The sequence below is a fragment of the Pristiophorus japonicus genome, chromosome 13, assembly GCF_044704955.1.
Source record: "Pristiophorus japonicus isolate sPriJap1 chromosome 13, sPriJap1.hap1, whole genome shotgun sequence".
In the NCBI taxonomy this organism is placed as follows: Eukaryota; Metazoa; Chordata; class Chondrichthyes; family Pristiophoridae; genus Pristiophorus; species Pristiophorus japonicus.
This window is the reverse complement of record NC_091989.1, coordinates 145239991-145265294: the sequence shown is the minus strand read 5'-3', so window position 1 is coordinate 145265294 and position 25304 is coordinate 145239991.

Below are 25304 nucleotides of genomic sequence, written 5' to 3'. Positions count from 1 at the left end.
GTTAACATCCCAGTTGTCCGACAGCAAGGCTGTCAATGCCAATGCGTCAGCTCGCATACAGCGATGGGCTCTCATGGTACCGGCCATGCACCAAAAATTGCGCTGAAGTGCTCAGCAGGCTCCCACTGGCCATCACCAAGGGGGCAGTGGAGCAAAGCGCTGAGATGTTCATGGCCGTTGAGGCTTTTGACACCGCAGGCTCCCCCATCACAGCCCGCCAAATCAAACTCTGGACCAACAGAGACCCCCTTCTATCCATGATAAAGAAATGTGTCCTGACTGGGGATTGGGCGCCCGCACACAGGGCGTGCCCCGAGGAGGACAGGCCGTTTCAGAGACGGATGGATGAGCTCTCCATCCAAGCTGACTGCCTGCTATGGGGCAGCTGGGTAGCCTTGCCCCAGAAAGACAAGGAAGCGTTCATCAGGGAACTCCACTCCCTGGCAGCGTGTTAATGAAGGCCATTGCCCGGTCACATGTATGGTTGCCGGGGATTGACTCAAACCTGGAACACTGGGTCCACAGGTGCACGACGTGTGCCCAGCTGGACAATGGCCCCAGGGAGGCCCCACTCAGCCCGTGGCCCTGACCCACCAGGCCATGGTCACGTATTCACGTAGACTATGCGGGCCTGTTCATGGGAAAAATGTTCCTGATTTTTGTCGATGCATACTCGAAATGGATCGAGTGCATCATATTAAACTCGTGCACGACATCCATCACCGTGGAGAGTCTGCGTACGGTTTCCGCGACCCACGGCTTGCCGGACATCCTGGTCAGCGACAATGGCTCGTGTTTCACCAGCCATGAATTCCAGGAGTTTATGTCGGGCAATGGTATCAAACACGTCTGGATGGCGCCGTTCAAGCCGACTTCCAATGGCCAGGCAGAAAGTGCGGTCCATGTCATAAAACAGGGCATGCTACGCATCCAAGGACCCTCCCTTCAGTACCACTTATCGCGCCTCCTGCTGGCCTACAGGTCCCGCTCGCACTCGCTCACGGGAGTCCCGCCAGCGGAACTCCTCATGAAATGCACACTTAAAACGCGGCTGTCCCTCATTCACCCAGCCCTGGCAGACATTGTTGAGGGCAAGCGCCAGTCCCAAACCGAGTTCCATGATCGAAACTCAAGGGGGAGGTGTATAGAAATGGATGACCCGGTATTTGTTCTTAACCATGCTTTGGGACCCAAGTGGCTTGAGGGCACAGTAATTGGCAAAGAAGTGAATAAGTTCATAGTGGTCAGACTAAACAATGGGCAGATATGCCGCAAACACTTGGACCAAGTAAAGAAAAGGTTCAGCATAGACATGGAGCAACCTGAAGAAGAGCATGAGATGTCAGCCACACCACTGCCAGTGGATGAGCAACGAGGACAATCCACAGCATGCACAGTCCCCTGCGGTCAGCCCGGACAAGCCGGAATCACCTCAGGTGACAGAGATGTGTGCCGGGGCTCAGCCACCGGAGCCACAACTGCGGCGCTCCACCTGCAAGACTTAACCTTTGACACAAAAAGACGTAAGGAGGGAGGTGATGTCATGTATGTAACCATCATCTTTATGTAACTGTAACCTTCATGCAATTCCTGTACACTGTACTTATACCCTAGAAATGCATACCCTGACCACAGGGGTTGAACTTGTGGGAGACACTCCTCAGCTGGGTTTCCAGGTATAAAAGGGGAATTCCCACCCAGGGTCAGCACTCCTTGGTCCTGAGAATAAAGGTTAAGGTCACGTAGTGATTGTGTCTGCAGTACATGCCTCGTGTGAGTTTGTAGTATGGTGCAGGGACACCACAACTTTCATCATTACAATGCCGGGATGTGTGCTATGCAGCTCACGTACAAATTTCTCTCTCCCTTTCTTGAGCATAACAGCACGATTGCCCCACAGTATACAATCCGACTGAATAGACAGTTCGTCTTTGTGATGAATGTAAGGTTTGGTCTCCTCGCACACTTGCTTGGGTATGGCAGACCAATAACCTTTGAGGATGCAACTCTTCACCACCGATAAAATCGGGTCCAGGCTGGTCCAGGTCTTGACTTGTTGAGCCATGACAGGGGTTCTTTCACTCTCAAAAGCATCCATAACTAACAATAGGTCCGCCGGTTGCGGCATTTCCACCTCTGGTGTGGGCAACGGCAGACGGCTCAAAGCATCGGCACAATTCTCGTTGCCAGGTCTATAGTGAATGACATAATCATTAGCGGATAATGTTAGCACCTACCTCTGGATGCGGGATGAAGCATTGGTATTGATACCTTTGTTTTCAGAGAACAGTGAAATGAACGGCTTGTGATCTGCCTCCAGTTCAAACCGAAGACCAAACCGGTACTGATGCATCTTTCTAACCCCATACACACAGGCTAGTGCTTCTTTCTCTACCATGCTGTAGGCTCTTTCCGCTTTAGACAAACTTTTTGAAGCATACGCGACTGGTTGAAGTTTACTCGACTCATTAGCTTGTTGGAGTTCGCAGCCAATTCCATATGACGAAGTATCACAGGCCAATACTAAACGTTTACATGGATCATAATGTACCAGCAGCTTGTTAGAGCAAAGCAGATTAGTGGCTTTCTCAAAAGCTCTGTCTTGAGACGCACCCCACACCCATTTGTTGCGTTTTCTTAGCAGCATGTGCAGTGGTTCTAATAAGGTGCTCAATTTAGGTAGGAAGTTACTGAAGTAGTTGAGTAGACCCAGGAACAAATGCAGCTCCATCACATTCTACGGCTTGGGTGTATACTTAACGGCCTTGGTTTTCACGTCTGTGGGCCTGATACCATCAGCAGCAATTTTCCTCCCCAGGAATTCGACCTCTGGTGCCATGAAGATGCACTTCGAGCATTTCAGTTTGAGTCCCACTTTGCCCAGACGATGTAGAACCTTTTCCAGATTGTTCAGATGTTCCTCGGAGTCACGACCTGTGACCAGGATGTCATGTTGGAACACGATAGTTCTGGGAACGGACTTCAGTAGACTCTCCATCTTCCTCTGAAATATTGCTGCAGGCGAGCGAATTCCAACAGGGCACCTTTGATAAATAAACAGTCCTTTATGCGTGTTAATGCACATAAGTCTCATCAACGTCTTGACCAGCATCTGTGCCATGTAGGCCGACGTCAAGTCCAGTTTGATGAAAGACTTCCCCCCGGCTCGCGTTGCAAACAAGTCATCACCCTACGGTAACAGTACTGATCCTGTTTCGAAACCCTGTTGATCGTAGTCTTGTAGTCTCCACAGAATCTGACTGTGCCATCACTTTTTAGCACAGGAGCAATGGGGCTGGCCCATTCATTAAATTCAACCAGTGATCTGATCCCTTCACGCTGGAGTCTGTCCAGTTCGATTTCGACCTTCACCCTCATCATATACAGAACTCCCCGAGCTTTATAATGGGCCGGTCTTGCATCCGAGTCCACGTGGATCTGCACCTTGGCTCCCGTGAAGTTACCGATGCCTGGTTTGAACAGCGAGAGGAACTTGCTCAGTACTTCGGCACATGTATCTTTCTCCGACAACAATGCCTTGATGTCATTCCAATCGTATCTGATTTTTTCAAGCCAGTTCCTTCCAAACAGCCTGGGACAATCCACAGCGGTAAATCGTGAACCGCACCGTCATACGACACTTTAATTGTGGCACTGCCAATCACCGTTATGAGTTCTTTGGTGTACATGCGCAGCGTGGCATTGACTGGACTCAGCCTGGGCTTCACAGCCTTTGTATCCCACAGCTTGTCGAATGCCCTCTGGCTTATTATCGATTGACTCGCCTCCATGTCCAGTTCCATCGATACCGGCACCCCATTAAATTTCACGTTGATCATTATCGGTTTGCTCTTAGTTAAGAACGAGTACAGTCCATACACTTCGTCCTCGGTATCTCGGATCCATGCTAGCCTGACCATCATCCTCCACATGGTGTGTCGCAGCACGCTTGCATATCTGTGGACACATGCGCTGGAGATGCCCTACTCTCAGACAACCTTTGCAACTATATTGCTTAAATCGGCACTGCTGGTGCCAGTGATTTCCCCCACAACGCCAACACGGAGAAATCGGATGCATTCCCGCTGGCGGACTTTGGGCAGCCACAGGTTTCGCATACGCAGTCGGGTAGGCCCTGCCATGTGCCGTTCTGCCGAACGCCGAATCAATCATGTTTACAGTACTTGCCGAGTTTTGATTTTTCACTGATATCTGCTTTCAACTTCTATCTGTCGTTATGCATGTCAGAGCGATCATGATGGCCCTGTTCAAGTCCAACGTCTCCACCGCCAGAAGTTTACGCAGGATCACCTCGTGGTTGATGCCGATTACAAAGAAGTCCCGCAGCATGTCTGCCAATACAGCCCCGAACTTACACGGTCCCGCTAGACGTCCCATGTCGGCAACGAATTTCGCCGCATTCTGGTCCTCTGAGCGAATGTGCGTATAAAATTTGTATCTCGAGATGATGATGCCTTGTCTGGCTTAAGATGGTCCTGTACCAGTGAACACAATTCTTCATAGTCTTCTCTGTCGGACTCACAGGCAGGAGTAGATTCTTTATCAGACCATAAATGTTTGGACTGCAAACCGTGAGGAACACCGCCCAGCGCCGATTTGCGTCGCCGACCTCCTCTGTTTTGTTGGCCGTGAAGAACTGGCTCAAACGGCTCACAAAGTCTGCCCAATCTTCTCCTTCCACAAATCGCTCCAACAATCCATTTGTGCTCATTTTTGCATGCAAAGGTTCTTATTGCCTTGTCGCCAAACGTTGTGTATGCAATAACTGTTAGACTGAGTATTGTTTAACTCCAAGAGGTATGACCTTGGCTCTGCTTTATTAAGGCCCAAAGTGACTAATATACAAAATTGCTGGCCTTTTATACTTGGGCTGCACACACCAATGGCCTCCAACAGTAACGCTATCTAGTGGCTAGTAATCTCAAAAGTACACACATGACAATACCGCTTGAGGATCAGCTCAGGATCATTGTTGCAGGTGCATCACGATTGGATTCTCTTCTTTTGTATCCACTGATGAAATCACACTATCAGAAATCACTTATTTCAAAGCCATGCTTTCCTGCAACTAGCTGATTTATTTTGTGAGCAAACATGCATTTCTCCATTTTTCCATTGAAAAGAAAGAACTAGCACCTTTCACGACCTGAGGATGTCCCAAAGCACTTTGCAGCCAATGAAGTATTTTTGAAGTGCAGTCACTGCTGTAATGTAGAAGTGAGAGAGGATTATTAAGTCCTTGACCTACATAAAGGTACACAGTGATTTGATATTATAATGGGTTAGACCTTTGGGTGCCAGCAGGACCCGATCACTGTGAACACACCTTGCACGATTTTGCTTGTAGAGCTGAGCCCACATGAATTCCAGCAGTTGTCAGACAAACAAGGAAAATGTTTTCAGACCTTAGGAAGTATATAGCCATGGGATTCATGCCATACAGACTTTACTCATAGCCTGATGTAGCTTCACTGAGGCAGCATTCAAAGGACTCAGGCAACCTTTCAGCTCTTTCACACATGTGCTTGCATTCCCATATTGCTGCAGGGCAGAATTTTTTATTGGCTCCGAAATATGCTCTAATAGCAAGTTATGTCAACAAAGCATGCTGCCAAGAGAAGCTGCTTGCATGTTGCATGTTCATGAGCTCAGATAAAGTGGAACGTGGGGTATTCTAAACTCTAATTTTGACTTGCTTTTGACTTTTGGGCGGCCAACTGGTGAAGGGCTCTGGTCGGCCGCCCGTCTGAGCAACAAAGAGGCCTCCGCAATTTTGAGGCCTGGCTTCATTTTCAGGCCAGTGGCAGAGGCCAAACAGTGGTCCAGATGCAGCTCGCCACTCTTTGCTCTCAGAAATGTCAGCCACCTGCGACCAATGCTTCCTATCAGGCCGCGCACCTCTCTGCTGGTCCCGTTCAGCCAGCTTGTTCAATGTGAAGTTTCGCACATGTGCGAAACTGTGAATGGGCCGGGCAGCCCCTTTAAAGGGGCCGAAGAGGGAATATTGCCTGGGACCGCCAGCATGAGTGCTGCAGGCAGATGCTCGGAAGGGACGGGGATGTAAAGCTGAGGCGGGGGCAATGCCAGGCCAGCAGAGGCCTGCAGTATTTTGGGGGAATCAGGAGGAGCACTCCTGCTCCTGCTGGCTCCACGGAAAATCTATTCTAAAATATTTTTCTGGCTGTTTCCTGATCAGAACACCAGTACACATGGATAGATTGTCTGCGTGGCAAACTCCATCCATGTGTCCCTTAAAATTGCAATCAGAGTCCTAACTATGTCATTAGGATGCCAATTTGAATGGCAAAGGGGCGTAACATTTGTTGCAGGTAGGCGCTTCTGCCACCCAACTCTGTGAAATTTACAGTGGCCCAATCATTGAGGTTAATGGGCGGTAAGGGAACCAACCCCGTTAACATTGATTTTCCCAAGTGAAAATTGGACCCTAACATCAGTAGAAAACGCTGGCATATAACACATGCAAAGCAAAGGGGGCAACTACTGAACATTAACAGGATATGAGAAAAGTGTCCTTGAAATTCTGGGGCTTGACACCACAGAGGGAGTTATGAAAGGCAACGATTGGAGGTTTCTCCTGATCTCTGGACTAATACATTGGGACAAGTTGGATTTTGCCTGTGTTGTGTGTGAGCTGGATTTTTAACTTTTTGTACTGCTAGGATTAGCCCATAATCTCTGTCACCCAAGGTTTTTCAGGGGCAAGATTTATAGCAGCCCTATCCGAGATGTCACAGGAATCACTCTGCTTACCTCTGCAAGTTACTGCAGCTTTGAAACAATGGGAAGAGTCCTGGAGTCAGTTAGCTTAAATGGTCTCATCATTGATAAATATCTTACCACCGATAAAGATGGTCTGCTTTGTCTTCGAACAATTTGGGGGAGATAGCTAGTCTGGGTTAATTAAATCGAGAAAGGTATATTGTGTACATGCAACTGAAGGGAGAAATTCACTGAGTGGGCAATTCTGCCTCATTGTCCCTGGCACAGAGTGATCTGTGTTCTCATCGCAGCAGCAAGAAGTTGTCTGTGTTCTAAATGTTTAAGCCAGCTTAGCTTTGAATAACTTTGGTACTGATGTGAGCCCATGTTTAGAGAGATAGTAAGTTATCTCAATCATTTTTAATAACAAAGGAGCATAAGAAAATTGATTGTTCTCCCCGTGAAAACTGTATTTTCAGTAAAATAAACCGGTTGTTGGTTTGGTGCTGTGCCTCACCTTGGTCCAGTGCTACTTCAATCCACCTACCAAAAAGAGATGAGCATTCACATAATGGTAATTGTCATGCTTGAATAGCCAGTATACAGGAAAGGGTTCTCTATTCTTCTGAGGCAGTCCTTCGGTGTCGAGGATGACTTGATGCCTGTGCGTGAATTCTTTTAATGTGGGGTGGCCATTACATACCAGCTACCATGCAGGCTTGGCAAAACAAGATCTTGGTCCAATGGGAAGGTGATCCAAGATGATTGGAGAACGGGCTCAGCTGCATGGGCCTAGTACACACGTACACACACACACACATACACACACACATATTCCTGTTATCCTCCTCCCTCCTTCCCGGGTTTAATAGGATGCAGTGTAGGCCTCCCGACCTCGCTGTTGGCCCATGCTACACTACCCCTGGGCCCTGACGTTGCTGCTGGTCCATGCTACGCCACTCCTGGGCCTCGACCTTGCTGCTGGGCTCGACCTCGCTCTTGCACCCCAACCTCGCTGCACTTCTCCCGGGCCCCGCTCTTCCCGACCTCTCTCCTGGATCCCGGCCTCGCTCTGGGCCCAAAGCTCGCTGCGCCTCTCCCAGGCTCCACTCTTTCTGATCTCGCTCCTGGATCCCGATCTCGGTCCTGGGCCTCGACCTCGCTCCTGGGTCTCGACCTCTCTCCTGGGACCCGACCTCTCTCCTGGGCAGCCTCGCTCCTGGGTCCTGACCTCTCTCCTGGATCCCGTCCTCTCTCCAGGGCCCCGACCTCTCTCCTGGGCCCCGACCTCTCTCCTGGGCCCCGACCTCTCTCCTGGGCCCCGATCTCGCTCCTGGGCCCCGACCTCGCTCCTGGGCCCCGACCTCGCTCCTGGGCCCCGATCTCGCTCCTGGGTCCCGACCTCGCTCCTGGGCCCCGACCTCGCTCCTGGGTCCCGACCTCGCTCCTGGGTCCCGACCTCGCTCCTGGGTCCCGACCTCGCTCCTGGGCCCCGACCTCGCTCCTGGGTCCCGATCTCGCTCCTGGGTCCCGATCTCGCTCCTGGGTCTCGACCTCGCTCCTGGGTCCCGATCTCGCTCCTGGGTCCCGACCTCGCTCCTGGGCCCCGACCTCGCTCCTGGGCCCCGACCTCGCTCGTGGGTCCCGTCCTCGCTCCTGGGTCCCGATCTCGCTCCTGGGTCCCGACCTCGCTCCTGGGTCCCGATCTCGCTCCTGGGTCCCGACCTCGCTCCTGGGCCCCGACCTCCCCATCTCGCTCCTGGGCCCCGACCTCGCTCCTGGGTCCCGATCTCGCTCCTGGGCCCCGACCTCGCTCCTGGGTCCCGACCTCGCTCCTGGGCCCCGACCTCGCTCCTGGGTCCCGACCTCGCTCCTGGGTCCCGATCTCGCTCCTGTGTCCCGATCTCGCTCCTGGGTCCCGATCTCGCTCCTGTGTCCCGATCTCGCTCCTGTGTCCTGATCTCGCTCCTGGGTCCCGACCTCGCTCCTGGGCCCCGACCTCGCTCCTGGGTCCCGACCTCGCTCCTGGGCCCCGACCTCGCTCCTGGGTCCCGACCTCGCTCCTGGGTCCCGATCTCGCTCCTGGGTCCCGACCTCACTCCTGGGTCCCGTCCTCGCTCCTGGGCCCTGACCTTGTTCCAAAATACGCAACCAATCATCTACTTGGTTTCTAGTGACACAGAAACATAGAAACATAAAATATAGGTGCAGCAGTAGGCCATTCGGCCCTTCGAGCCTGCACCACCATTCAGTATGATCATGGTTGATCATGCATTTCAGTACCCCATTCCTGCTTTCTCTCCATATCCCTTGATCCCTTTAGCCGTGAGGGCCACATCTAACTCCCTTTTGAATATATCTAACGAACTGGCCTCAACAACTTTCTGTGGTAGAGAATTCCACATGCCCACAACTCTCTGAGTAAAGAAGTTTCTCCTCATCTTGGTCCTAAATGGCTTACCCCTTATCCTTAGACTGTGACCCCTGGTTCTGGACTTCCCCAACATCAGGGACATTCTTCCTGCATCTAACCTGTCCAATCCTGTCAAAATTTTATATGTTTCTATGAGATCCCCTCTCATTCTTCTAAATTCCATTGAATAGAAGTCTAGTCGATCCAGTCTTTCTTCATATGTCAGTCCTGTCATCCAGGAATCAGTCTGGTGAACCTTCGCTTCACTCCCTCAATAGCAAGAATGTCCTTCCTCAGATTAGGAGACCAAAACTGTACACAATATTCAAGGTGTGGCCTCACCAAGTACCCTGTACAACTGTAGTAAGACCTCCCTGCTCCTATATTCGAATCCTCTCGCTATGAAGGCCAACATGCCATTTGCCTTCTTCACCGTTTGCTGTACCTGTATGCCAACTTTCAATGACTGATGTACCATGACACCCAGGTCCCGTTGGACCTCCCCCTTTAACAATCTGTCATCATTCAGATAATAATCAGCCCTCGTGTTTTTACCACCAAAGTGGATAACCTCACATTTATCACACTTCGATTTTGTCCCCTCTCGGGTCGGCTCAGCTGCTCCCGGTGGCGGCTGGCTGCTTTTATATCTCGCTGCTGCTGGTGTCTCCAACCAGATCGGCGCACTATTATGTTCTCTATTATGACCCTTGGACCATACTATTGTTTAACTAAATATTAGATAGAAAAAGGTGTACTCCAGATCATAGTGGATGCCCAGTCTGCTTACAGGAGTGATCAATGACACTGAATCTGAAACAATATGAACGATTTTAACCTTAGTCCCTGGAGGAAACTGGGTGAGTGCGCAATTAAATTCACCCAGGTTACTTACTCACACAAGAGCCATCAAAAGCTGACGAATCACAATTTTAACCAACTTAATTGAGTAGCGACAAGGATATTGAGGATGACGGGGAAGTGGGAAGCTCCAATCGTTGCCTGCAGCCAAAGATCGTTGGCAACAACTCACTGAAGAGTGTTTCAGCTGAACATTCCCTGGGCCTTTGCATTAACAGTCATGTCCAACATCCCTCTACCCTCAAATAAACTGTAGGCACCCAAAAACAAATATTGTTATTCATATCAACTAACATTGCAAGGTCACCTGCTACTTCAGGAACAGTCTCTGCACAAAATATTTCATAAACAATTATTATTTTCAATGGTTCATTACAGCTCTTGATACTAATTATTATCCTGGTGAAAGATCGTATGTCTTCCTAAAGCGTTCTCTTAGCTCGTTGAATGCTCCTATAAGACGGTCCCCCAGTGTCTGCAGGATGGGAGGTGGGAGGCTGCTGAGGTTCAGTCAGGACTCTTGAGGTGCTCACTGTCGACGACCACAAACAGCTCGGGTCTGAAAGAGCCTGGCTGTAGACTGCAGCAACATAATGGCTACCAAAAAGTCTGGCCCAGCTGCCTTCCTGGCACAGCGATGTGTCAGAGTGCCGCACAAGTTGGTGGTGGACTACTCCATGCTTTCTGACATGCTGCAGAGGCTTTCTAGCAGGCAGTCCAATGCATTCAGTAATTGGTGGATCACAGAAATCATCCTTCTTTTAAAGGCTAGGCCCCTGAAGTCTGCGTCGCTGTCATCTTCATCAGAGTTCAAACACAAGCTTAACCTCTGGTGAGCTGTATCTTGAACCATCCTTTCCACCTGGACCTGCTCCTGTTCACTTGTGCTCTGTGAATTATCCATTGCAAATCCCTGTAACTGTTATACATATATATTATATATATCTACACAAAAGCAAAATACTGCAGATGCTGGAATCTGGAATAAAAACAGAAAATGCTGGAAATCTCAGCGGGTTAGGCAGCATCTGTGGAGAGAGAAACAGAGTTAACGTTTCTGATCGATGACCCTTCATCAGAACTGGAGAGTATTCGAAAAGAACAGATTATTAACCAGCACTGAAAGGGGGAGGGGAAGAAAGAACAAAAAGGAAGATCTGTAATAGGGTGGAAGGCAGGGGAAATTAGAGAGACAAAAGGGATGATGGGCCGAATTGAAATGGTAATGTCAGGAGTTAGGAAAACATTTATCAAGATAGGGTGTGAATGGCGGAATAATGATCAGATGCCATTAGGGACAAGGAGAAAAAAAGAAACAGGCTCGGGGGGGTGGGGGCGGTGGGGGGAGGGAGCCAAAGATGGTCAGAGGTTACGCTTTGAAGTTTTTGAACTCGATGTTGAGTCCAGAAGGCTGTAAAGTACCTAAATGAAAGATGAGGTGCTGTTCCTCAAGCTTACGTTGAGCTTCATTGGAACAGTGTAGGAGAACGAGGACAGAGAGGTCAGAGTGAGAGTGGTGTGGAGAATTAAAGTGACAGGCTCAGGGTCACACTTACGGACTGAACGGAGGTGCTCCACACAGTGGTCATCCAATCTACGCTTGGTCTCCCCAATGTAGAGGAGACCACATCGTGAGCAGCGAATACAGTATACTAAATTGAAAGAAGTACAAGTAAATCGCTGTTTCACCTGGAAGGAGTATTTGGGGCCCTGGATAGTGGGAAGGGAGGAGATAAAAGGGCAGGTGTTGCATCTCCTGCACTTGCATGGAAAGGCGCTGAGGGAAGGGGAGGGGCTGCTGGCGGTGACTGCAGAATGGACCAAGGTGTCGCGGAGGGACATATTTATAAACATACATATATATTAATGACCTGGACTTGCAGGGTTACAGGGCATAATTTCAAAGTTTGCAGATTACACAAAACTCGGAAAACAGTGAGGAAGATAATAATAGACTTCAGGAGGACATAAAAGGGACTGGTGAACTGGACAGACACATGGCAGATGAAATTTAACACGGAGAAGTGTGAAGTGGTTCATTTTGGTAGGAAGATTAAGGAGAGGCAATATAAACAAAATGATACAATTTTAAAGGAGGGCAGGAACGGAGAGACCTGGGGGTGTATGTTCACAAATCTTTGAAGGTAGCAGAGCAAGTTGAGAAGGCTGTTAGAAAGGCATACTGGATCCTTGGCTTTATAAATTGAGGCATAGAGTACAAAAACAAGGAAGTTAAGCTAAACCTTTCTAAAATTCTGGTTAGGCTCCAGCTGGAGCATTGTGGCCAATTCTGGGCATCACACTTTAGGAAGGATGTCAAGGCCCTGGAGAGGATGCAGAAGAGATTTACTAAAATGGTACCAGGGATGAAAGACTTCAGTTACGTGAAGAGATTGAGGAATTGAGGTTGCTCTTCTTCGAGCAGAGCGGTTAAGAGGTGATTTGATAGGAGTTTTCAAAATCTTGAATAGGTTTGATCGAGTAAATAAGGAGAAACTGTTTCCAGTGGCAGAGCGTCAGTAACCAGAGGACACAGATTTAAGGTGATTGGCAAAAGAAGTAGAGGCAACATGAGGATTTTTTTTACACAGCTCTTGTGATCTGGAATGTACTCCTGAAAGGGTGGTGGAAGCAGGTTCAATAATAACTTTCAAAAGGGAATTGAATAAATACTTTGATAAGTAATAATATGAGCCGGCACAGGCATGATGGGCAGAGTAGCCTCCTTCTGTGCCTCATCATTCTATGATTGCATCTCACTAATTACAATACGCAGCCAGCCAATTTCTGTGCTGGATCTTGAACGATTCAGAGCGAGTGATGGTGCATTTTTGCAAGGGTTATCTTCCTCACCTTGTGCTGTAACAAGATCTAAGACCTTGAAAAGATGGATAGGGACAAGGGTTAGCACATAATGGCAGGGGTAAGCAGTAGCACATGATTGGCAGTGTTGTGCACCACCAGGTTGTCATGCTGAGTGTGTGACTAAGAGAGTTAATTACAAAAAGAGAAGGAAGGGAAGATGGCCAAAGACTCTGCTGTGCATGGCCTCGAGCTTCGCCACCTTCAACACTGCATGCCCTCCTTCTGCCAATTATGTTCATGGTGGCTTCCCTCATTGGTGTGAGCACTTGCATCATCAAAGTACATCCTCTCTTGCTGCTATGTGCCAGCTTCTCCTACAATTAGAACAAGAGTGGAGGGGTGAGTGCCCTGTTGAAGGATTTTGAAGAGGTGCGAGCTTAACATAGTATGCATGATGAGGGGAAGAAACAGTGGCCTAGTAAATAGATGTCAATATGCCTGTTTTTCAAACACTGAATGGGCACCTAAGCCTCCAATATTGCAGACAGGAAGCACATGCTCATTACGAGCCGCAAGTGCACGTCCGCCATATTGGTATAGGCAAAAACAATAGGTGTCCAAGGCCTGTACCCGAACAGGTTCGATGATAATGAGGTCCCAAGCCCAATAAGAGGCACATCCTAAAATCTGGGTGCCCTGGGTGCTGTTGCCTTGCCAGCAGATTCTGAAAAACGAGTGATGCTAACCAACATACGAAAAGTCCACCTCCCCTTTAAGAGGTGCAGACTGTCTTTAAAGTTCCTGCCCTCCCAATTGGCAAGTGACCCATTGAGAATGCAATTTATGATGTCAGCTCACCAAATTTATTACAATGAGACCCAGGCACAAAAATGGATTGCGCTACCCTTTCCTGCTTTACGCCATATGCAAAAATCAATCCCAGCCTGTCCTATATTTCATTCGGCCATGTATATCCATCTAAGCATAACCTTTCCTGTTGATGCATGGTTGGTCATGCACATATATCAGTCTGGTATCAGCCTGGCCATTGAAAAACATTTCTTGCATTAGTACAGGAGATTCCTTCAACTGAAATGAGTCCCAATCACATTTTCCATACCAAGTGTTCCTTTGAATCTGTTGAATTATTCAGCCTGTTAACAAAAGCCCTGAGCTCAACTCATAGTTGACATGTGCACAGGCCACTTAAATATTCAAAAACTGCAGTATGGCTAAAATTAATTAGATCTGCCCACCAAATAATGGCTTTAATTGCTGCTTTCATGGCACTTTTGGGAAACAGTTGCTGCTATTGAGACTCATGTTAGAAATTGAGCATCTCCGTCCACACAAAATGCAGCTTTACTTTCTCCAAATATCAGTAAACAACCAGCAACATTTGCAGTACGTGGAAATTCACACAAAATATTTCTATCTTATGAGTATTGATCTGACATATTCCACTTTGCAATGTTACGAACTGCTCAAAACCCAGTAAGAGTCATACCGACCTTAAATGGTTATTGGACTTGTGATTGTCCAGTCATAACTTTAAGCCACCATCAAATAGACGTTACATTGGAAATTGTCTTCCCATGTCAGCAAGTTGCTTTACAGCTCAGGTTCACAACACCAGTTCATATCCCAGCACATCCACTGCTGAGTAGTTCTCTTCTTAGCTGAGTCACTCTAGGGTGCCATGTCTGCCTGTTGTCACTTTCATGGAGACCAATTTTTATTTTGGTTCACCTGTGCATATCATCTCAGTCACTTTGGATCTGGGAGATAACCATGGCCCTTAAATGCCAAGGAGAGCTTCCCACAGATAAATCCTGAAAAAATAGAAATAAACTGCGCACTTACCTGGAGCTGCTGCACAAGTTGAGACTTCTGATTCACAGGCCTTCTCTCCCAACGATGCGCAGTGTGTGCACGTCAGGACGTCCGCAGGAGTCTTGTGTGCCTGGACATCCAATCACAGGTAAGTATTTTCTTATTCATTGTAATAGGAGATTCATAAGTTACAAATCTCCTATTACTATGAATGAGAAAAACCCCAAAATGCACAAACACTATGCAAAACATTTTTAAAAAACACCTCACACAATAAACTAATAGAAATTAAATATGTTACACAGATTTTTTAAGTTAAAAAAATTCCCGATTTTTAAAAAAAAGTTAGGGTTTAAAATAAAATTATCTGAGTGGACAGGGTTTTAACATAAATGTGTTTTTAAATTTTTATTTTAATCATGTTTTTGCTATGTTTTTAAACTCTTATGCCTGTAAAAGTAGGCTATACGCCTGCTTTTTCAGGCGCAAGATTTTAAAGGACATTTGCAGGGCAAGATATTCATAAATATCTTGACAGATCGGAATTGCTGGTTTTCAGCGCATGTGCATTGTGTGCTGAAAACCGGCTTTTCTGATGCCTTCCTGGGTCCGTAGAAACTTCATACGGACCTGGGACATCGGAATTTCAGGGCCAATATCTTTCTGGCAATTTTCTTCTAGTTTTAAGTGAACATTTCTTTGCAGCAGAAGAGTTTTTCAGCTGCTAAATCTTTCTCAGCATATATAAAATATTATTGCACGGCATGCCACTTGCTGATGTCCAGATCATTTAGTTTATGTTCTGTGGGATTAGTAGGCATTCAAGATGACATCCTGATTGGTCTCAGCGAACTGACCAGCTACTTGGAACGATTCCAAACACAGTACAGGAATGTTTGGACTACCTTACTCCAGTAATATATCTATATAGTGGCCAGTCCAAATGACCAACTCACTGAGTCAAAGGTAGAAATCAGGGTGTTCTCCTGTGAGTCAGACAGAAATGTAAGTGTCCTGGAGGTGAAGACATCAGTCTGTGGAGCTGTGTCACCTCTAATTCATAGTTAGTGCATCTGTTCCATCGACTGTCAGTGTGTGAAAGATTGCATTTCTCAATCATTTAACAGGTTCTGTAATTTGGTGGATGTCAAACATGAAGTCCCATGTTCTCAGTACCATGGCTCATTTAAGATGAGTTTGATTTGTTATTCCATTAATCTTGGTGTTTGGTTCTCTTAGCCATTTGGTGCCATTTGGTGCAATGGTCTACTGCCAATATTAACACATGATAAGTTATAGAGAACAAAGGCACAATTTCTAGATAGTTAACTTGCTTAAAGCAATTATTGAAAATGTGTTGTTGTTTGATGTCTTAACTTACAGTCAGTTGTAAATTAACACGCACAAGATGCCATTCTTAGAATTGGGCAGCAATTCTGCATAATTAGCACATAAGTACTGCCAAAGGTCTCTTAACAGTCACAGACAGGAAGACACCATAATAATTCGAACAAAGCTTAGATTTTCAGCAAAACTATTGGAAGTCATTTCAATACTGTCATTCAAGGCATCATCATGTGACTTGCATATAAATCAAACTGACGTTTAAATTCACTCTGAAATCAATACAAGAACATTGAAAATACTTTTTTGTGGCAACCAAAATGTAAATTTTCTTTTAACAGTTTTGGGGGGCTGTAATAGCTGTAGGGCACTTTCTCCTCAGAGGCTGCTTCACTCTCCTTTCTTCCATCCAACAGTGCTCCTCCTCATCCTTGACATTTGAATATAAAGGAATAGCCATTGGGAATCCCATACCCAACACACAGAACTGGTGTCAGCTGACATTGGTATGCCTCTTTTATTACATTCTAGGCTACCCTTGGTGTCACAGGAGCCTGTCATGGGATTTGGGGACTCCAACACCATTATTCCCCATTTTAATATATGCCAATTAATTCCCTGCCATATCGGTGAGTGCACACATGCAAAGACCTAGATCACATCACGAACTACAGCAGCACAGCCATTCCGAGATGGAAACACAGCAGAAACTAGTCCTGCACAGAATCTACCCACAAAATTGTTGGGATGTTAATTTGACGACAGGAGCCCACCATAAACAATGAACAAATTTGGAGACATTTTGTTTTAGTTTATGTAAGATTAAATGTATAATAAATCAGTCTGACAGCCTTCAGTGCTACTTCCTCTGGAGTCAAAGACTTCGAGAAGATATTTAATGCATAATGGAATTTCATTGGTTGCAATTTAGCAAATATTCACAGTTTTACAGGATACACGTTACCCATTAGCCAAGCAGCTTGTGTGAAACAGACAGACATATGCTTGAAGAGGACAAATGTTGTGAATGGATCTATCCTCGGGACCTGTCCATCGTCCTGTATATAATGAAAAAAAGAGAAGAGGCTGTGTTGCCAGTACACCTCTAGAAGTGAATTAGTAAGCCTAGATTTGATAAAGCTTATAAGCCCTCCAGAGCGACAGTGACAGTTTGCAAGCACTGGCTTCCTCTACTGCCAGTTATTCCTTGCTGGTGGCAGTCTTTATTTATGCTTCAGTACCATGTTATCCTCTGGGCTTCAAACAGAAGGGACCTGTCTGTAAGTATTTTAGTTACGTTATTAGAAATTGTGCGTGTACATGTGGTAAAACTAAGAGCATGCAACAGAACACAAGATCAATGTTGTTTTATCTCATGATTAAAGATTCTGCCACATTGCCTACATAAGGCTATCTCAATGCAACTAAATAGCAGGGTGAAAGAACCACATTTCTTTGCCCTGTTGAAAAACCACTGAGCAATAAAATGGGTGAAAATGCCAAGCCTTTTGCCAACTTATTTTTGTTTCATCAGTGGCTGCCTGTAGATATAGTGAATTTACCTTATACCAGGGCCTGGTAGTATCCTACCATGATAAATGAGGAACGTGAATTAGAATATCATTTTTTGTTCACTATTTCTAACATTAACTGTACATAAGAATATGGGTTTGCAGTGACTCCTGTCCATGAAATGCTACTTAGCTCTTAATAGCACCTAAGTTCAGATATGTTTCCCATCCTGGATCAGAGCAAAATGTAGTCAGCTTCAATTCCACAAAATGTCGATGAATTCTTCAGAGTAAATCAGCCCTGTCAGTCTGATGTGCAACCGTCACCTACTTGTGACATAATATAATATGAAATGATATTGAACAACATGAGTTTGGCACTAAATTGTTAGTGGATTTTATCTCTGACAGGAGCAAGTTTATTGCTTTAATCCCAAGGTCTTTTAACCCTCTTTGACATAAATTGAGGTTGGCTTTTGTAAAAAACTTGACTTCATTTTCTCTTCCTCTTCTTAAAACTGCTTTAAACAATTTATGCCGATACTTCAGGCATTTGTCTTGAGTGACAGAGAGAAGGAAAGCTGATTGGAACAAGTGAGGAGGGGTCAGGAAAGGCTAAACCGTAATTAATGTCATTTCTTTTGTCATTTCCTTCCAGGTAAATATTCAATGTGGCCAATTAGCACGTGTCCGTATATGAAAACTATTGCTTAAACAGGGGAAATAAGAACTCAACTGATGCAAGTGGAGATTTGGCTAAATGTATGCTCAAGGGATATATCTAAAAAAATAATATGGAGCTGGAAGGAAGTTACACAGCTGTAATCCAGTTGAGTTGTTCAGATAAAAAAGAAAAAAAAGATTTGAATTTATATAGCGCCTTTCATGACCGCCGGACGTCTCAAAACGCTTTACAGCCAATGAAGCACTCGTTGGAGTGTAGTCACTGTTGTAATGTGGGAAACGTGGCAGCCAATTTGTGAACAGCAAGTTCCCACACACAGCAATGTGATAATGACCAGATAGTGTGTTTTTTTGTTATGTTGATTGAGGTATAAATATTGGCCAGGGCACCAGGATAACTCCCCTGCTCTTCTTCGAAATAGTGGATCTTTTACGTCCACTTGAGAAAGAAGACTGAGTCTCGGTTTAACATTTCATCTGAAAGATGGCACCTCAAACAGTACAGCACTCCCTCAGTACTGTAGTGTCAGCCTTGATTTTTTTGTGCTTATGTCCCTGGAGTGAGACTTGAACCCACAACCTTCTGACTCAGAGGCAAGTGTGCTACCCACTGAGCCAATATAATGACATAATGATGTAAGAATGAATTCTGATATTCAACATTGAATACCTGCTTTACACTAGCTACAATGGTTAAACTTTTAAAAATTCATTGCCAGCCAAACTGCTGCTGGATATCTGTTATCACCAGCACATGCTGGGCATGGCTGGTGGGGGCACACTGCCACTTGGTATAAGAGGAGAAACAATAGGTTTCTTTTTGAAGCAGTTCACAGGAGTCTTCACTGTTCAGGAGCTCTGAGGTAGGAGAAGGTAATAGAAGCTCTGGCAGCTACTACACGAAGACCTGCGGCCAAGATTACCTGCCGGACAACTTTGCTTAAGAGTATGAAACTGACGACACACTGAATTATGATGCCACGTGAGCTGTGTAATATCACCCAAGGGGCCATCCAGTTTTCTCTTGTTGGGGTTCCCATACTGCAAGGTACAATAGATGCCACCTACGTAACACTGCAAGCTCTTACGATTAACCCCTTCCACTTTCTTAATAGGCAGTGGTTCCACTCACTCAATGTCCGGATTGTGTGTGACAAGATGCAAAGAATACTTTGCGTGAATGCCAGATTTGCTGGAAGTTGCCATGATGCAAACACCCTCAGGAATTCTGCCCTTTTTGAGCTTTCAAGGAAAATAGTCAAGTGAACAGATGGCTTGTGGTGATGAGGTGCAATCCTTGCTGCCATAAATAATGACCCCACTATGAGTTGCAAGAACAGCAGCTGAGGTGTGCTACAATGAGGCACAGCCCTCGACCAGAGCTGTCATTAAGACGATTATCAGGGATCTTAAATGTTGCTATATTGGAATTAGGGACCAGTCAGTGACTCCACCTACACAGAAGCACAGCTTGCTGTTCTGCAACCCCCTCCTCAAACCTCCCCCCACCCCCACAGGCACTGGTCTGGTGCTTTGTGCAGAAAAGCTAAATGCTTGGCATGTGCAAAATGGTATCCTGAGGCAAGTCTACTCCAAATGTTGCCTTTCTTCTGAGCCCTGAAACTAAGTTATCATTCACCAAGGGGCTGGCCGATCTTAGGGCTGCTGTTGAATCCTGAAAGCCCTGAGAGACAGAAGGCTGCCTCCTCACTCCCACTCATTCACCTATTGCTACCAGGGCTGCAGTCTGAGCTGCTGTGGAGGTGGGGGTCACCAACTAGTCCCATATTCCAAGGTAGCTGCTACTGCTGCCTGCAATGAGGAAAATAGCTTCCCTGATGTTCCCCCAAATAAGAGGTGTAAACTGCAGACACAGAGCTATCAGTTGCTGCACATCCTCTGAGATTGACCTTAGAGTAACCAGGTTTCGACCGTTTTCATGCAGGTTCCGCTGGTCTCTTGGTGCCATAGCGTTCAAAGACGTACCATTATTCACAGCCTAGCCGTGCAACTAATGCAAATAGCATTGAATTCAGCTTCATGAATTGCAATATATTTACAGCTGCCAGATGCAATGCTTTGTAATTCATTAACATCAGTAGTAATGAGAGTTTGAACTGATAGTAACATAACATACGAACAAAAGAAATAGGAGCAGGAGTAGGCTACATAGCCCATCAAGCCTGCTAATAATTGTGGTTATGCCAATACTTCAGGTGGCAGAGATAGAGTGAATTGCATTTTATCTGATAGTATAAAACTTACATTAAATCAGTCATCAGAAATAAATCAGACTCAGATAATGATGATGATTACTTTAAGTTCAGCATAAGAGCAGAAGATACCAGATAAATTGGAATGTCAGAGACCGTAGATGTTGAGATTCACTTGAACCATTGAGGACTATGTACATGTCCATGAGCATCAGAACTAGTCACAGTAAGCATAGTAAACACATAAACTATTCCACAACTAGCTCACAAAACAGTTGGACCGTCCAAGCAACAGTTATAAATTTTTTGAGTTTATCTGTGAAACAAAAAACATTAAACCATGCCACCCACCCTGGATGACACAGCAGACATTTACAAAGCCCTTTTTTTTTTCCTTTGTGTTTTTTTTTGTGTTTTTCTTTTTTGGGCGCTAAAATCACATTTTTCCAAGTGCCCCCTCTAAAAGGGGAGGGGGACACTAAAAGCACCAGCAATTAAAACAAATTAAACTTTAAAACGTAAAATCAAATTAAAATTTGGTTGCCGGGCATGATGATGCACTCCAGTCCCTCTGGTGCCCACCTCTCGCGGAAGGCCGCGAGCGTACCAGTGGACACCGTGTGCTCCATCTCCAAGGACACCCTGGACCAGATGTAAGAGCGGAAGAGAGGCAGGCAGTCAGGTTGAACGACCCCCTCGACCGCCCGCTGCCTGGACCGGCTGATGGCTCCCTTGGCCATGCCCAGGAGCAGTCCTACGAGGAGGCCTTCGGACCTACCCGCTCCCCTCCGCACAGGGTGCCCAAAGATCAGGAGAGTGGGACTGAAGTGCAGTGGAGAAATGGTCAGGTGCAGTGTACACAGTTATTTAGTACAGCCACAGTTCCACTACTATTGGTCCTGAAACCAACTTTGTGACTTCATACCAGTTACGGCATGCGTTCAGATTTCAGCTATGAAGAGAAACCTTCGGGACAATGTTTCACTTCGGTGAAGTTTGTGGTTCCAAAGAAATTGGGTCTCATTCTAATTTTGGGTGGGGGGTGGTTGGTGGAGATGGAGGGAATTCAAAGTAAAATTAGCTGTTGCTGGGAATAATATTTAACTCTCTAAGCGACAAAGACTTGGGCTTTCTTCACTGCTGGTCCAATGACTAAATTTTGGGAATGTCATAGCCATTCTGTTCAATGGTAAAATATGGTCTAGAATAGCAGCAACTGAAGAGGGAAATTTTGATAGACGTCCACTTTTTCCCTGCTTACACTCAAAAGGCATAATAATTAATGTTGTGCTCGGAGGATGAATGGCTACACATCAGTAAGTTTCAGCCTTTCCAATTGATGTTCTGCATTAGTCTTTGGTACAGGCTCACGCATTTACTTTTCCAGAAGAAATTGTGCACAGATAAACCAGGGTGGTTAAACAAAGAGAGGGGTTTACTTTGCACCAAATTAAATTTGTTAAAGCATTAATATTAGAAATAACCCCCGGCTTAGTTACTTAAGTATAGATTCCAACAGCAGCCACACTTCCTGGGTGAGGAAATTACTCTCTGCATACATATGTGGGCAGGAGTTTCCGCTAGGTTGCGCTGGTTTTTTCAGCGCAATTCGCCCGAACTTGACCAAACCAACGCAATAGATCACGGAATATCAAGCGCAAATTACATTCAGTGCAAATCGAGATTCCGTGATCTGTTTCCACTAGTTTAAAAAATATCTTGCTAGAATCCAGCCTTGTCCACAAACCCGGCCATGCCCCAGATCAACTTAATTACAATTGTGAGTTTTCTCCAATTGTGCCCGTTTGCAGAACTTTGAGGAGGCTCTTAAAATTAAGCTGATTTTTAGGAGCAGGACTCTAATAAACATGCTTTAAATATTATGCTTTAATTCACTAAAGACTGAATATTGTACACCAATGTAATGAGTAAATGGTTTTATAAAGTCAGTTTCAGATATTTAAAATTGGGATACTCACAGTTGCTGGACTAGCCGTCTGATTAAAAGTGCTTGGGGGCTGAAATTGCCCCTCTCCTTAAGGCCTGTTACCACCGCAAAATCGACGGCCACGCTGCAGAGTGGAGTGGCCGCTGATTTTTCATGGAATGGCTGCTACTAGCCCTCCAGAGTTTTCCCGGCAATGTCCCGATCCCCCCCCCACCGCTCTGCTGCTGCCGATCCATCGTAGGCACATCACCATGCGCACCGCTGATCTACCCCCCGGCGACATTCCCCTCTGCGTATCTTCGGGCCGTCCGGCGGTGCCAAAACCTGTTTCTTCCCGGTGGTCCAGTGAGATGGTATGGCTTCCCTTAAAGGGGAGAATGCACTGCCGCCATTTTTTTTTTTGTCGACCTGACAATTATGCCCCTGGGTTCGACCACGCCACCAACAGGCAGCCTGACACTCTCTCTTGGGTGCCAGGCCACTGGCTCGGCCGAAACCTTCCCTGGTGACCCAATGGATTGTGTAACAAAATAATGTATAGCGGCCTCTAGCTAGGAGGTATAGGAAGCTGTATTGAGTGAGAGGAGGATCTGTGAAGGAACACCATCTTAAGCACCACATGGCTGTCCGAGATCTCCCAAATAAATAGAGTTAAGTTGAACTACGAGTGTTCAAGAGACTATAAAATACATGGGGGCCGATTTTCATCAAGGCCTCCGCCCGCCCAAAGTGCTGCCGATGGCCGGCGTGGTACCGGATGGTACTTTGGGTGGGATATTCATCACCGAGGTCCATCGAAGGTCGGCGGGTGGCAAATGAATGACGTACGCCACCAATCTGGACGGCAGCAGGCAGAAGGTTTCATTCTCGGCAGCAGAGGCGCTTGCCGTCTAAGTGCCACCGAAGATGGAGTTGGGCCCATGGAGGGTTGAAGAACTGAAAAAAAAAAAAACAATAAAAAATAAAAAAACTATTGGAAGACCTTCAGGGGACCCCATTCAGGTAAGTCGCAGTGGAAATTTTTATTTTAAACGTTCACTTACCTTTTTTCAGGTTCTTCAAACTTAGTCAGAGACAGACCAGCCTCCTCGCAGCGGTCCAGCCGGGTTCTGCCGCTGTGTCCCGCCGACTCCTGCCCACAGGAAATGGGAGCTCAGTGGGCAGGAGGTCAGTTGCACCATTCAGCCATCCGCTGATGTCAGTGGGCAGCTCCCGACGGCTCTCTCCTCCCGCCCGCTCCAGTCAACCTCCAAAGTGGCACTGGGTGGATCTTCACGAGGAATGTCGGCAGCAGTGGGCAGTGAGTTGAAGAATTTCGGCCCCATGGTGCCAGAAGCAGAGACTTCCGATCTTTCGTCGAACGCATCTACAACCAAAATATTGGAACTGTAAGATTGAGCCAATCAAAATCGATGTAAGCAGTGCAGTGCAGAGCGTGCTCCCTACACACTGTGGATCCGTGAAGGGTGATAAATAGTCATAAGCTTGTAAAATAATCTAGAGGCATTAATAAAGTAAACTTAAAGTGGCATACGTTAGTGTAAAGCCGCGATTGAAGTAGTATTTCTACAATTACATGGCCACAATATTTTATTATTAGACTTGTTCTAGTCCTCTGAGTATTTGAACTGTATACATGTATGTGACAGGCTCAAAGTCCTAAACTGTAGCGAGCGATCATGACCATCATAGTGCCAACTCCCGTGCACATCCCTCTCCCACCCTCCATTGCAGGTGACTGAATTTTTCCAGTTGGCTTTCAAATCACCAAACAACTGTGGGTCAGCTGTGAAATTATCATGAATATTGTGGAAAAACCAGATAATGAGAGAGTTGCAACATTGGCAGCGATGCCCTAGATAGCCACAATAATCTTCCGTACAAATCAGAGGAAGACAAGCAAGAAACAGATTATTTTGAAGCTCTGGGAAGAGCACTGTAAAGGTAAAACCAACATCATCTATGAATGGTATCAGTTTAACAACTGTGTACAAGGGGACAAGCGGTTTGACAAATATCTTGTGAAAGAGAGAGAGCTAGCGTCATCATGTGATTTCGGCAATTTGAGGGATGATTTCATCAGAGACCGCATAGTCTGTGGAATATCTGACATAACTTTGTATAAGAGGCGGTTGCAAGAATCAAGCCTAACACTCGATATGTGTGATGCTCTGTAAAGCTACAGAGACCACAGTTGCGCAAATGAAATCCATGAAGCTCACTAAAACAGACTGTGAAGATGTCAAAGCTGTCAGACAGAAACCCCAACCCACAAAGAAAGAATTCACAGACAAAGAGTTCATGAACAATTGCAGATATTGTCGCAAAAGACATGAATTGTCAAAAACTAAATGCCCAGCATATGGGAAGACCTGCACAAGTTGCGGCAAACTAAATCACTTTTCTCAAAAGTGTACACAGAGTGGATTGAGGCAGAAGTCTACACATAACCCTAAATATAAGGGCAAACCAAAAGTTCATGCATTACAAGAAGAGAGTTCTGATTCTGATTTTGAAGTCATGACTTGTAAAGGTGCTTGGTAAAGTTGATCACAATCAAGGACAAAGCTGACAGAAAGTATCTTAACAAGATTATGGCCAGCTTCTCCATTAAAGGTCAAATGGTAAAAAGGCAAATAGATTGTGGGGCCACATGCAATATGCAACCTCTTAGATACTTACCTAAAAGCGTAATGATCAAAGAATCGAAGACAATACTATATGACAACCATGCAACCATTCCAGTGGTAGGGACTTGTAACGTGCCAATCGAAAATACAAAGAACAAGCAAAAGTACGTTGTGCCCTTTGTGATCATTGAGGTCCAAAGTGCACCACTGATTGGCTCACGCACTGCTCAATAGCGACAACTGATAAAAGTGCAGCATCAGAATATCGCGGTGGTAAATGAACCACGCACATTGCAAACTAAGAACAAGACAAACATCTCG